Genomic DNA, 14,268 nt, shown 5'->3' with positions numbered 1-14,268 from the left:
CTGACAGCATCTGCTGTTTCGCATCAGGCATTCCTTCCCTTCCCCTTTTCCGTTCCCTGAGCCAAACCCACCTCCCCGGCAGACGTCAGGCGTGCATGGAGATTTTCAGAAAGGTCACCGCATCCTCCTTCAACCCTGCTGAGTGCACTTCTGCTCTCCTGGCTTCATCCCTGGAGGGGGTGAATGTTTGGCAGATGTGCGCCCTTCCTTCTCCTCTCTGTGCAGGGAAAAGAGTTCTAAGCTTGCAATCTTGCTAGAGAGGAAGTGCCACGGAACTCAGTGAGTTTGGAATAAACATGCTTAGATTTCTCTTGTCAGTTAGGTTGCTCTTCCTTCATGCCACTGTCCCAAAACCCAGGTGCCGTCAGGAGGTCCACCAGCAGGGCCAGAACTCCAGAAGCCCTATTACTGTTACCTCCACCCCCAGCACCAAGAAGACAGAGCATCTCTGCCCCAGGCAGAAAAACATGAGAGAAGCCATGTTGGATCAGGCCAGTGGTCCATCCAGTCCAACACTTTGTGTCACACAGTGGCCATAACCCCAGGTGCCATCAGGAGGTCCACCAGCGGGGCCAAAACCCCAGAAGCCCTCCTGCTGTTATCTCCACCTCCCAAGCATCAAGAAGGTAGCACATTACTGCCCCAGACATAAGAACATCAGAGAAGCCATGTTGGATCAGCCCAGTGGTCCATCTAGCCCAGCATCCTGTCTCACACAGTGGCCAGCCACTTCCTCTGGAGGGCCAACAACAGGGCACAGAGGTTGAAGCCTTCATAAGAACCTCAGGTAAGTCCTACTGGATCATACCGGTGGTCCATCTGGTCCAGCCTCCTGTCTCACACAGGGGCCAGCCAGTTCCTCTGGAGGGCCAACAACAGGGCAGAGAGGCCGAGGCCTTCCCCTGAGAAGAACCTCAGAAGAGCCCTGCTGGGTCAGACCAATGAGGGTCAATCTTGTCCAGCATCCTGTCTCACATAGGAGCCAACCAGTTCCTCCGGAGGGCCAACAATAGGGTAGAGAGACTGAGGCCTTCCCCTGAGAAGAACATTAGAACTACCCTGCTTGATCAGACTAGTGAGGGAGGGTCCGTCTAGTTCAGCAGTACCCTGCCTCACACACAGTGGCCAACAAGTTCCTCTGGACAGCCAACAGCAGGGCATAGAGACTGCGTTCTTCCCCTGAAGTTGCCTCCAGGCTCTGGGATTCAGAGGCCTTTTTCTGTCTCTGTATTCCTACTCCAGTGTTCTCAAGGCAGACTGAAATTCTGGCTTGTGATCAATACCATCTTTGTGTTGACTCTTCTATGTTTCATTTATGGGGTTTTGGCTTCTCTTCTTCTGCCCACCACCTCCTGCTGAGATAATCCAAAGATGTGCTTTGGGGGGAATGTCCCTCTTGGGTTTTCAAGGGAAGAGACAAAAAGCTGGTCTGCCGTTACCTGCCTCTGAGGAGCAACTCTGGACTTTCTTGGTGGCCTCCCATCCAAGTACTCACCAGGGTTGATGCTGCTTGGCTTGTGAGCTACGATGAGATCAGTCTAGCATGGGCCATCCAGGTCAAGGCAAGAGAGAAGCAGAGGTAGTTTGCCCTTGCTTGCCTCTGCGTAACAACCCTGGTCTTCCATGGTAGTCTCCCATCCAAGTACTAAGCAAGGTTGATGTTGCTTAGGTTCTGAAATACGATGAGATCAGTCTAGTCTGGGCCATCCAGGTCAAGGCAAGAGAGAAGCAGAGGTGGCTTTGCCATTGCCTGCCTCTGCGTAGCAACCTTGGACTTCCTCGGTAGTCTCCCATCCAAGTGCTAACCAGGGCTATCCCCACTTAGCTTCCAAGATCAAGTCCAGCCTGGGCCATCCAGGTCAAGGCAAGAGATGAACAGAGGTGGTTTGCCATTGCCTGCCTCTGCATAGCGACCCTGGACTTCCTTGTTGGTCTCCCATCCAAGTACTAGCCAGGGCAGACTCTGATTAGCTTCTGAGACCTGATGAGATCAAGCTAGCCTGGGCCATCCAGATAAACATTCTTAGGTGGCTTGCCATTGCCTGCCTCTGTGTAGCAACTCTGGACTTCCTTGGTGGCCTCCTATCCAAGTACTCACCAGGGTTGATGCTGCTTGGCTTGTGAGATACAACAAGATCAGTCTAGCATGGGCCATCCAGGTCAAGGCAAGAGAGAAACAGAAGTGGTTTGTCCTTCCCTGCCTCTGCATAGCAATCCTGGGCTTCCTTGGTGGTCTCCCATCCAAGCACTAAGCAGGGTTGATGCTGCTTAGGTTCCGAAATACGATGAGATCAGTCTAGTCTGGGCCATCCTGGTCAAGGCAAGAGAGAAGCAGAGGTGTTTTGCCCTTGCCTGCCTCTGCGTAGCCACCCTGGTCTTCCATGGTGGTCTCCCATCCAAGTACTAAGCAGGGTTGATGTTGCTTACATTCCGAAATACGATGAGATCAGTCTAGTCTGGGCCATCCAGGTCAAGGCAAGAGAGAAGCAGAGGTGGTTTGCCCTTGCCTGCCTCTGCGTAGCCACCCTGGTCTTCCATGGTGGTCTCCCATCCAAGTACTAAGCAGGGTTGATGTTGCTTAGGTTCCGAAATACGATGAGATCAGTCTAGTCTGGGCCATCCTGGTCAAGGCAAGAGAGAAGCAGAGGTGTTTTGCCCTTGCCTGCCTCTGCGTAGCAACCATGGGCTTCCTTGGCGATCTCCCATCCAAGTACTCATCAGGGTTGATGCTGCTTGGCTTCTGAGATACGATGAGATCAGCCTAGCCTGAGCCATCCAGTGATTTGCCCTTGCCTGCCTCTGCGTAGCAACCCTGGACTTCCTTGCTGGTCTCCCATCCCAGTACTAACCAGGACGGACCCAGCTTAGCTTCTGTGATCTGACAAGATAGGGCTAACCCTGACCATCCGGGTAAAGGTCAGAGAAAGCACAGCTTTTTCGTTTCCAAGCTCCGTTGCAGTTTAGAGTCTTGTTCTCATCGAGTATTTCTAGAGTTTCTTCCCCTTTCGGAAACCAAATTAGGCGAGCGGAAAACCCAGTTCCCAGCTGGAATCTCTTCGTGATGCATCATTTTACAAGCTCTGATTTAATTAACTTTGGGGCTCTGTTAATGGGGATAGTCCATATTCCCCGGGGAATTTTAAAGCGCCAGCGACGGTGCACGACTCGGTTTAGGGGGAAAAGAGATTTCTTACCGATTCCAGCTGGTTCCAGGCTCATTCCAGCTGATCCTCTGACGGAAAGAATCAGTTGTTCCGAACAAGCGGTGACAAGACTGAGGTGCTTCAGATGTCTCGTTTTCATGACATCTTGCTGTCTGCCTCTGTTTTGCAGCTAGTGCAGAACGCCGCCGCTCGGCTGTTATTAGGGCTCCCTAGACGGGAGCACATTCAGCTGGGCCTCCGGGGACTGCACTGGCTGCCAATAATATACCGAGTCCGGTACAAGGTGCTGGTTATTACCTTTAAAGCCCTATATGGCCTAGGACCTGCCTACCTTAGGGACCGTCTCTTCCCATATGCCCCCCAGAGAGTGCTGCGATCCGGCTCTAGAAATCTGCTCGTAATCCCCGGGCCAAAGGAGGCCCGGTTGAAGTCAACTAGGGACAGGGCCTTCTCGATCACAACCCCCTTGCTGGTGGAACCAGTTACCAGAAGAGGTCAGGGCCCTGCGGGACATTGGACAGTTCCGCAGGGCCTGTAAGACAGTCCTCTTCCGGTTGGCTTATAACTGACCGGCATTGAAATATTGAAATATTCTGACGGAAGACTATAAGATAGCACACTGAGACTGATTGATGTATTGATATATTAGTTGTCTTAATTATGTAAATTATTATTGTATTTTAATGTTAGAATTTTTGATGTTGTGAGCCGCCCTGAGCCCGCTTTGGTGGGGTCGGGCGGGATATAAATGAAATGAAATGAAATGTTTTCTGAGCGGCACCTATGCAGAGGCAGGCAATGGCAAAACCACCTCTGTTTGTCTCTTGCCTTGACCTGGACGGCCCAGGTTAGCCTGATCTCGTCAGATCTTGGAAGCGAAGCAGGGTCAGTTCCGGTTAATATTCGGACAGGGGATTGCTATGAAAGCCCAGGGTTGCTGCACAGAGGGAGACAACAGCAGATCAACCACCTCTCTTTGTCTCCAACCTGGGCTGCCCAGGCTAGCCTTCTGTTGTCAGATCTTAGAAGCCAAGTAGGATTGGCCTTAGTTAGTCCTTGGATGGGAGACCACAGAGGAAGTCCAGGGTTGCTACGCAGAGGCAGGCAAGGGCAAAACCACCTGTCTTTTGCCTTGAAAATCCTAGGGGGTAGCCATAAGAGGGCTGCAACTTCCCCCACCCGCTGCACGTTAGCAATCCTAGGACTGGGCCTAATCATTTATCCTTGCACACTTGGGGTCTGAGAGCCAGTTTGGTGTAGTGGTTAAGTGCGTGGACTCTTCTCTGGGAGAACCAGGTTTGATTCCCCACTCCTCCACTTGCAGCTGCTGGAATGGCCTTGGGTCAGCCATAGCTCTAATAGAGAGCCAGTTTGGTGTAATGATTAAGTGCGTGGACTCTTATCTGGGAGAACTGGGTTTGATTCCCCACTCCTCCACTTGCAGCTGCTGGAATGGCCCTGGGTCAGCCATAGCTTTGGCAGAGGTTGTCCTTGAAAGGGCAGCTGCTGTGAGAGCTCTCTCAGCCCCACCCACCTTGCAGGGTGTCTGTTGTGGGACTCTCCCCCGCCCCCGGTGCCCTAGACTGGCAAGTGCCCAGTTTGTCTGCTTCTCTGAGACTCTTCGGAGTGGAGGGCGGGATATAAATCCAATATCTTCTTCTATCTCACGAGGTGTCTGTTGTGGGGGAGGAAGGTAAAGAAGATTGCGAGCCGCTCTGAGACTCTTTGGAGTGGAGGGCGGGATATAAATCCAATATCTTCTTCATCTTCTTCTTTTTCTACAAAATGACCCTGCTCCTATTCAGTATCATTCCTTGTCTGTCTCCAGATTGCTACTCCTTGGGCAATTCCCCCTTTCTTCTCAGCAGGGTCGGCTTGCCTGCTAGGCAAACTTAAGTGCTTGCCTAGGGCGCTGGGAAGAGGGGTGCACTGAATTGGACTCTCCCCCGCCCCCGGTGCCCTAGACTGGCAAGTGCCCAGTTTGTCTGCTTCTGCCCGCCTGCCCCCTCCCCTCCCCTCCCTTCCCGTCCCTTCCATTCCGCCTCCACTCCCCCCTCCCCGATGCGATCAGAGCGCAGCGCCACACCTCGGCCCCACTGGCTAAGATGCTGCGTGCATCTCAACCTTGTTTGAAGAATGTGCTGGAGAAGGTTTGGCTCGCCCTCCCTTCGGGCCAATACGGAGCGTGCTCTGATCTCGGAAGGGGGGAGCGGAGCGAAAAAGATGGGAAGGGAAGGGAGGGGGTGGGCATGGTGCCGAGGTGCGGTGCACTATGATGGGGGTGGCGGTGGTGGGGGGTGTCACGTTCTCCGGGTGCAGGCAGGCAGGAGTCCAAAGCCAGTCCAAGGTCAGAGTCCTGGAAGTCAAGCAGGAGCCAGTCACCAATGCAGAATCACAAACCGGAATCAGAAGTCAATGTTCAAAAGCCACAATGCCAGAGTGCCGAGGAAATCAAGCAGTCAGGATCAGGAATCAGGAAGGAGCGTGGATGCAAGCCAGAAAATAGACTTGTTGCTTCCACAAGGTTACCAGGTCCTGGGTGGGAGCTATATAGGAGTCTCAATCAGCCTGCTCCCTGGGTGGCAGCGACTCTGCTAGAACTCAGGGCTGAGAGATCTGAAGCAGCGGCGTGCCTCATGTCTTCGCCCTGAAAGTTCTTTCCGGAGCCTGCTTCGAACTCTTGAGATGGGAGGAGGAGAGCTTGGAGGAGATTGATCGTCAACAGCTGACTCTGATGCCTGGAGAGTGATTGATGGGCCAGCTGCTGTTTGTTCAGCTGAGGAACTGGCTGGCAACTCTTCCAGGTCTGTTAACCCTTCCTGCTCCTCCTCATCGGGGCTCATGACAGGGAGTGCCTCACATGGGGCTCCATGTGCTCTTGGACCAGCACTGCTTCTCAAAAGGGCCACACTTTGTCTTCGCTCTCTCTCAGCTAGGGATGTAGTTAGGACCCTGTTGGGGTTTACAGATACTTTAGCAGAGTTGTGTGGAGAGAACCACACATACACAAGCCAGGCAGACGTTTTAGCTTAGAAGAAGAAGAAGATATTGGATTTATATCCCGCCCTCCACTCCAAAGAGTCTCAGAGCGGCTCACAATCTCCTTTACCTTCCTCCCCCACAACAGACACCCTGTGAGGTGGGTGGGGCTGGAGAGGGCTCTCACAGCAGCTGCCCTTTCAAGGACAACCTCTGCCAGAGCTATGGTTGACCCAAGGCCATTCCAGCAGGTGCAAATGGAGGAGTGGGGAATCAAACCCGGTTCTCCCAGATAAGAGAGCTATGGCTGACCCAAGGCCATTCCAGCAGGTGCAAGTGGAGGAGTGGGGAATCAAACCCGGTTATCCCAGATAAGAGTCCGCACACTTAACCACTACACCAAACTGGCTCTCCAAGAATAAAGCTTAAGAATAAAGCAGTTTACTTTTACTATGAGGAAAGGGTTGCTGGGATTTCTAGAAAGCAACAGAAGGATTCATTATCCTATCTAGTCTCTAGACTACATCTCGACTCTCTCGAGTCCAAACTCTAACTGCGTGGAGATCTGAGGGCTTTACACAAAGGGCAATAAAAACTGACCAAAGGGTTTCCCCCAGACCACCTCCCAAATATATGGATTAGCCAATTAGGGCTTTGCTTCAATGGTCACTATACATATCGACGCCTAGCCTGAGCGGGAAGTAAGTGCAAACGTTCTCATTGGCTATACCTCTCCCTGGCTAAGCATCAGCCTGCATATACATTCATTTAATTAACTCACGACAACGGGAAGTGAAGTTGCAATAGAAACCCCACAGACCCTATCTCTGGCTCTCCTCCTCCCTGTCGAGGACATTAGTTCCTAAATAAACCTTTCCCTGCACTTGAGTTAGGCTGAGCGCCGTCGCTGTGCAAATTACTCTGCCAACAAACCCGGGCTTGACGTGTTTCACCTTGGATGAAAATGCTCCTTTTCTGTGCTCAGATGTAGGTGACAACTCAAAAGCAGCAGAGCAAAGGACGGGGTCACACCAAATTCAGCTCCGTTGGCTTGGCGCTGTTTTCTCTTCCCCTGATCGGTCGCCGTACTTCTCACTGGCTGCGCACATTTTTTTAAAACGTTGCTTTGTCAGCAGCTGCCGTCACGGCGCATGGATCATTGCCATGTGACTGAAGCAGGGTTGGAATTCTAGCAGGAGCTCCTTTGCATATTAGGCCACACACCCCTGATGTAGCCAGTCCTCCAAGAGCTCACAAGGCTCTTTTTTATAAGCTCTTGGAGGATGGACATATGAAGCTGCCGTATACTGAATCAGACCCTGGGTCCATCAAAGTCGGTCTTGTCTACTCAGACTGGCAGCGGCTCTCCAGGGTCTCCAGCTGAGGTTTTCCACACCTCTTTGCCTGGACCCTTTTTTGGAGATGCCAGGGATTGAACCTGGGACCTTCTGCTTACCAAGCAGATGCTCTACCACTGAGCCACAGCCCCATTCATGGCTCTCCAGGGTCTCAAGCTGAGGTTTTTCACGCCTCTTTGCCTGGACCCTTTTTAGTTGGAGATGCCGGGGATTGAACCTGGGACCTTCTGGTTGCCAAGCAGATGCTCAACCACTGAGCCACCAGAGCTCCTTCTAGAATTCCACTCCTGGACTGAAGGTAAGCCAGGTGTATTTTAAAACCGTACATTGATTTTGAAAGGTAACCTTGTTAAACGGATCTTCTAACCTGAAATGCTGAAGAGCTACTGTTCAAATTATGCCTAAGAAGACCGTTGATTTAAACCCCGTCCTTTTCTCTGAATCAGAGTCTCTGAGCAACTTGCAATTTCCTTTATCTTCTTCCCTCACAACAGACACCCTGCGAGGTGGGTGGGGCTGAGAGAGCTCTCACAGCAGCTGCCCTTTCAAGGACAACTCCTGCGATAGCTATGGCTGACCCAAGGCCATTCCAGCAGCTGCAAGTGGAGGAGTGCACATACCCTCCTGCGTCGGAATCCCCCATTTTTCTGTAAGCTCAAAAAAGTTGGATTCCCTGTCATGGGTAAACATAAGAACAGAAGAGAAGCCATGTTGGATCAGGTCAATGGCCCGTCCAGTCCAACGCTCTGTGTCACACAGTGGCCAAAACCCAGGGGCCATCAGGATATAAGAACAGAAGAGAAGCCATGTCGGATCAGGCCAGTGGCCCATCCAGTCCAACACTCTGTGTCCCACAGTGGCCAAAAAAGCCAGGTGCCATCAGGAGGTCCATAAGAAGAACATAAGAGAAGCATGTTGGATCAGGCCAATGGCCCATCCAGTCCAACACTCTGTGTCACACAGTGGCCAAAACCCAGGGACCATCAGGAGGTCCACCAGTGGGGCAAGAACTCCAGAAGCCCTCCCACTGTGCCCCCCCCAAGCACCAAGAATACAGAGGATCACTTCCCCAGACAGAGAGTTTGATAGCCACTGATGGACCTCTGCTCCATAGGTTTATCCAATCCCCCCTTGAAGCTGGCCATGCTTGTAGCTGCCTGTGGCAGCGAATTGCACGTATTGATCATCCTTTGGGTGCTTAATTAAATCAGAAGAGTTTCCGGCTCAGCATTAGGAAGAACTTCCTGACAGTGAAAGTGGTTCCTCAGTGGAACAGGCTTCCTCGGAAGGTGGTGGGCTCTCCTTCCTTGGAGGTTTTTAAAGAGAAGCTAGATGGCCATCTGACAGCAATGAATATCCTGTGAATTCAGGGAGAGGTATTTTTGAATTTTCTGCATCGTAGGGGGTTAAGAACATAAGAGAAGTCATATTGGATCAGACCAGTGGCCCATCCAGTCCAACACTCTGTGTTACACAGTGGCCAAAACCCAGGGACCATCAGGAGGTCCACCAGTGGGGCTAGAAGCCCTCCTACTGTGCCTCTCCAAGCACCAAGAATACAGAGCATCACTGCCTCAGACAGAGAGTTCCATCAATACCCACAGTGGCTAATAGCCACTGATGGACCTGTGCTCCATATGCTTATGCAGTCCCCTCTTGAAGCTGTCTACGCTTGTAGCCACCACCACCTTCTGTGGCAGTGAATTGTACTAGATGATGCTGGAGGTCCCTTCCAACTCTATGATTCTATGACCCTGGAGGTCCCATCCAACTGTATGATTCTATGACCCTAGAGGCCCCTTCCAACTCTTTGATTGTATGACCTTGGAGGTCCCTTCCAACTGTATGATTCTATGACCCTGGAGGTCACTTCCAACTCTTTGATTCTATGACCCTAGAGGTCCCTTCCAACTCTATGATTCTATGACCCTGGAGGTCCCTTCCAACTCTTTGATTTTATGACCCTGGAGGTCCCTTCCAACTCTTTGATTCTATGACCCTGGAGATCCCTTCCAACTCTTTGATTCTATGACCCTGGAGGTCCCTTCCAATTCTTTGATTCTATGACCCTAGAGGTCCCTTCCGACTCTATGATTCTATGACCCTGGAGGTCCCTTCCGACTCTATGATTCTATGACCCTGGTGTTTCCTTCCAACTCTTTGATTCTATGACCCTGGAGGTCCCTTCCAACTCTTTGATTCTATGACCCTGGTGGTCCCTTCCGACTCTTTGATTCTGTGACCCTGGAGGTCCCTTCCGACTCTATGATTCCCTGGAGGTCCCTTCCAACTCTTTGATTCTATGAGCCTGGTGTTCCCTTCCAACTCTTTGATTCTATGACCCTTGAGGTCCCTTCCAACTCTATGATTCCCTGGAGATCCCTTCCAACTCTTTGATTCTATGACCCTGTAGGTCCCTTCTGACTCTTTGATTCTATGACCCTGGAGGTCCCTTCAAACTCTATAATTCTGTGACCCTGGAGGTCCCTTCCAACTCTTTGACTCTATGACCTGGAGGTCCCTTCCAACTCTTTGATTCTGTGACCCTGGCGGTCCCTTCCAACTCTATGATTCTATGACTTTGGAGGTCCCCTCCAACTCTTTGATTCTATGACCTTGGAGGTCCCTTCTAACTCTATGATTCTAGCATGAATCAAGGGGCATGGTCAGACGGGCAGAGTGCTGTGGAAGCATCTTGACTTTAAGTAAGCCGCATGAGTTTGGGGCGTTTTATGTCAATCAGACAGCACCCCCAAAGCCAGCACCATAGCACCGTAAACCCATAGCTGGTCATCCACATTGCTAATGTGCTGCCACTATGAAATGGCTGGGGTGGGGTTTTTTAAAAAAATCCCCACTGTAAGTACACAGAAGTGGACAAATGCACGTGTACTGCTGGCTAATCCGGTGGGGGCAACAACGTGCACGTTGGGGTGAGGTTGGGGGCAAAAACGCTCCCACGTTTCCATAGTGTGTTGGGGTGATCAGATGGCAAGCAAAAGGTCCCTGGTTCAATTCTTGGCATCTCCAGATCGCAGGGTTATCATTTATTCCGAGAACTTCTAAGGTGCTTCTCCAGAGATCTGTTCAAAACCAGCGGCCGAGAAGGACTTTGCTCAGGACACCACAAAAGTCAGAGTAGACAGTAAACTGGCAATCTGGCTCGGTTTCAGGCAGCTTCCTGTGTTTTCATAGCAGCTGTCTGCGGCAGAGGATTCTGAGTGCCGTGAAGGAGAAAGGGGCAAATGGGATACCTGAGCCCCAGGTCACCGGAGGGTTCTGCTGCGAAGGTGGCACTGATATGACACGGTGCTTTCAGTTTTCCACATTGGCTGGAAAAATGTCTCAAGAAGAAGAAGAAAAAGAAGAAGACCATAGATTTATACCCCGCCCTTCTCACTGAGTCAGTCTCAGGGCAGCCTACAATCTCCTTTATCTTCCTCCCCCACAACAGACACCCTGTGGGGCTGAGAGAGCTCTCCCAGAAGCTGCCCTATCAAGGACAAGTCTGCGAGAGTTTACGACTCTCTCAGCCTCACCCCCTGTGAGGGTGAGACACCCTGTGAGGCTGAGAGAGCTCTCCCAGAAGCTGCCCTTTGAAGTACAAATCTGTGAGAGTTTATGGCTCTCTCAGCCTCACCCCCTGTGAGGGTGAGACACCCTGTGGGGCTGAGAGAGCTCTCCCAGAAGCTGCCCTTTCAAGGACAAATCTGTGAGAGTTTACGACTCTCTCAGCCTCACCCCCTGTGAGGGTGAGACAGCCTGTGAGGCTGAGAGAGCTCTCCCAGAAGCTGCCCTTTGAAGTACAAATCTGTGAGAGTTTATGGCTCTCTCAGCCTCACCCCCTGTGAGGGTGAGACACCCTGTGGGGCTGAGAGAGCTCTCCCAGAAGCTGCCCTTTCAAGGACAAATCTGCGAGAGTTTACGACTCTCTCAGCCTCACCCCCTGTGAGGGTGAGACACCCTGTGAGGCTGAGAGAGCTCTCCCAGAAGCTGCCCTTTCAATGAGTAATCTGAGAGAGTTTATGACTCAGCCTCACCCCCTGTGAGGGTGAGACATCCTGTGAGGCTGAGAGAGCTCTCCCAGAAGCTGCCCTTTGAAGTACAAATCTGTGAGAGTTTATGGCTCTCTCAGCCTCACCCCCTGTGAGGGTGAGACACCCTGTGGGGCTGAGAGAGCTCTCCCAGAAGCTGCCCTATCAAGGACAAATCTGCGAGAGTTTACGACTCTCTCAGCCTCACCCCCTGTGAGGGTGAGACAGCCTGTGAGGCTGAGAGAGCTCTCCCAGAAGCTGCCCTTTGAAGTACAAATCTGTGAGAGTTTATGGCTCTCTCAGCCTCACCCCCTGTGAGGGTGAGACACCCTGTGGGGCTGAGAGAGCTCTCCCAGAAGCTGCCCTTTCAAGGACAAATCTGCGAGAGTTTACGACTCTCTCAGCCTCACTCCCTGTGAGGGTGAGACACCCTGTGAGGCTGAGAGAGCTCTCCCAGAAGCTGCCCTTTGAAGTACAAATCTGTGAGAGTTTATGGCTCTCTCAGCCTCACCCCCTGTGAGGGTGAGACACCCTGTGGGGCTGAGAGAGCTCTCCCAGAAGCTGCCCTTTCAAGGACAAATCTGTGAGAGTTTACGACTCTCTCAGCCTCACCCCCTGTGAGGGTGAGACAGCCTGTGAGGCTGAGAGAGCTCTCCCAGAAGCTGCCCTTTGAAGTACAAATCTGTGAGAGTTTATGGCTCTCTCAGCCTCACCCCCTGTGAGGGTGAGACACCCTGTGGGGCTGAGAGAGCTCTCCCAGAAGCTGCCCTTTCAAGGACAAATCTGCGAGAGTTTACGACTCTCTCAGCCTCACCCCCTGTGAGGGTGAGACACCCTGTGAGGCTGAGAGAGCTCTCCCAGAAGCTGCCCTTTCAATGAGTAATCTGAGAGAGTTTATGACTCAGCCTCACCCCCTGTGAGGGTGAGACATCCTGTGAGGCTGAGAGAGCTCTCCCAGAAGCTGCCCTTTGAAGTACAAATCTGTGAGAGTTTATGGCTCTCTCAGCCTCACCCCCTGTGAGGGTGAGACACCCTGTGGGGCTGAGAGAGCTCTCCCAGAAGCTGCCCTATCAAGGACAAATCTGCGAGAGTTTACGACTCTCTCAGCCTCACCCCCTGTGAGGGTGAGACAGCCTGTGAGGCTGAGAGAGCTCTCCCAGAAGCTGCCCTTTGAAGTACAAATCTGTGAGAGTTTATGGCTCTCTCAGCCTCACCCCCTGTGAGGGTGAGACACCCTGTGGGGCTGAGAGAGCTCTCCCAGAAGCTGCCCTTTCAAGGACAAATCTGCGAGAGTTTACGACTCTCTCAGCCTCACCCCCTGTGAGGGTGAGACACCCTGTGAGGCTGAGAGAGCTCTCCCAGAAGCTGCCCTTTGAAGTACAAATCTGTGAGAGTTTATGGCTCTCTCAGCCTCACCCCCTGTGAGGGTGAGACACCCTGTGGGGCTGAGAGAGCTCTCCCAGAAGCTGCCCTATCAAGGACAAATCTGCGAGAGTTTACGACTCTCTCAGCCTCACCCCCTGTGAGGGTGAGACAGCCTGTGAGGCTGAGAGAGCTCTCCCAGAAGCTGCCCTTTGAAGTACAAATCTGTGAGAGTTTATGGCTCTCTCAGCCTCACCCCCTGTGAGGGTGAGACACCCTGTGGGGCTGAGAGAGCTCTCCCAGAAGCTGCCCTATCAAGGACAAATCTGCGAGAGTTTACGACTCTCTCAGCCTCACCCCCTGTGAGGGTGAGACACCCTGTGAGGCTGAGAGAGCTCTCCCAGAAGCTGCCCTTTCAATGAGTAATCTGAGAGAGTTTATGACTCAGCCTCACCCCCTGTGAGGGTGAGACATCCTGTGAGGCTGAGAGAGCTCTCCCAGAAGCTGCCCTTTGAAGTACAAATCTGTGAGAGTTTATGGCTCTCTCAGCCTCACCCCCTGTGAGGGTGAGACACCCTGTGGGGCTGAGAGAGCTCTCCCAGAAGCTGCCCTATCAAGGACAAATCTGCGAGAGTTTACGACTCTCTCAGCCTCACCCCCTGTGAGGGTGAGACAGCCTGTGAGGCTGAGAGAGCTCTCCCAGAAGCTGCCCTTTGAAGTACAAATCTGTGAGAGTTTATGGCTCTCTCAGCCTCACCCCCTGTGAGGGTGAGACACCCTGTGGGGCTGAGAGAACTCTCCCAGAAGCTGCCCTTTCAATGAGTAATCTGAGAGAGTTTATGACTCAGCCTCACCCCCTGTGAGGGTGAGACATCCTGTGAGGCTGAGAGAGGTCTCCCAGAAGCTGCCCTTTCAAGGACAAATCTGCAAGTTTATGACTCTCTCAGCCTCACCCCCTATGAGGGTGAGATACCCTGTGAGGCTCAGAGAGCTCTCCCAGAAACTGCCCTTTCAAGGACAAATCTGCGAGAGTTTATGACTCAGCCTCACCCCCTGTGAGGGTGAGACACCCTGTGAGGCTGAGAGAACTCTCCCAGAAGCTGCCCTTTCAAGGACAAATCTGCGAGAGTTTATGACTCTCTCAGCCTCACCCCCTCTCTTCTTCTTCTTCTTCCTCCTTCTCCTCCTCCTCTTCTCAGCTCCGAGCTCCTGTTTTGTGATGCCTTCCAGAACGGTGAGAGAAGAGGCACAGAATCAGGGCGTGAGCTGGGACGTCCAGCTTTTCATCCGCTACCCACAGGAGGCGAAGAGCTCGATGGGCCAGCATCCTCCGCCAGCTTAGCCTCTGCACAAAGCCATTATCTTACAGAG

General features: G+C 52.3%; 1 protein-coding gene and 1 non-coding gene across 2 annotated transcripts in view; one reads left to right on the top strand and one right to left on the bottom strand.

The window, feature by feature from the left end:
* PDE4A (phosphodiesterase 4A) overlaps nucleotides 1-14,268 on the top strand; it is a 593,319-nt gene that overhangs the window by 114,041 nt on the left and 465,010 nt on the right. The gene's annotated exons all lie outside the window — the stretch shown is intronic.
* On the bottom strand, nucleotides 7,561-7,632 carry TRNAT-GGU (transfer RNA threonine (anticodon GGU)). Its single transcript has one exon. It is a non-coding gene; the product is annotated as a tRNA-Thr (tRNA).

Source organism: Heteronotia binoei, chromosome 13, assembly GCF_032191835.1.
Source record: "Heteronotia binoei isolate CCM8104 ecotype False Entrance Well chromosome 13, APGP_CSIRO_Hbin_v1, whole genome shotgun sequence".
NCBI classification, from domain to species: Eukaryota; Metazoa; Chordata; class Lepidosauria; order Squamata; family Gekkonidae; genus Heteronotia; species Heteronotia binoei.
Note: the sequence above shows the minus strand (reverse complement) of the source record. Positions and strands in the feature narration are given on the sequence as shown.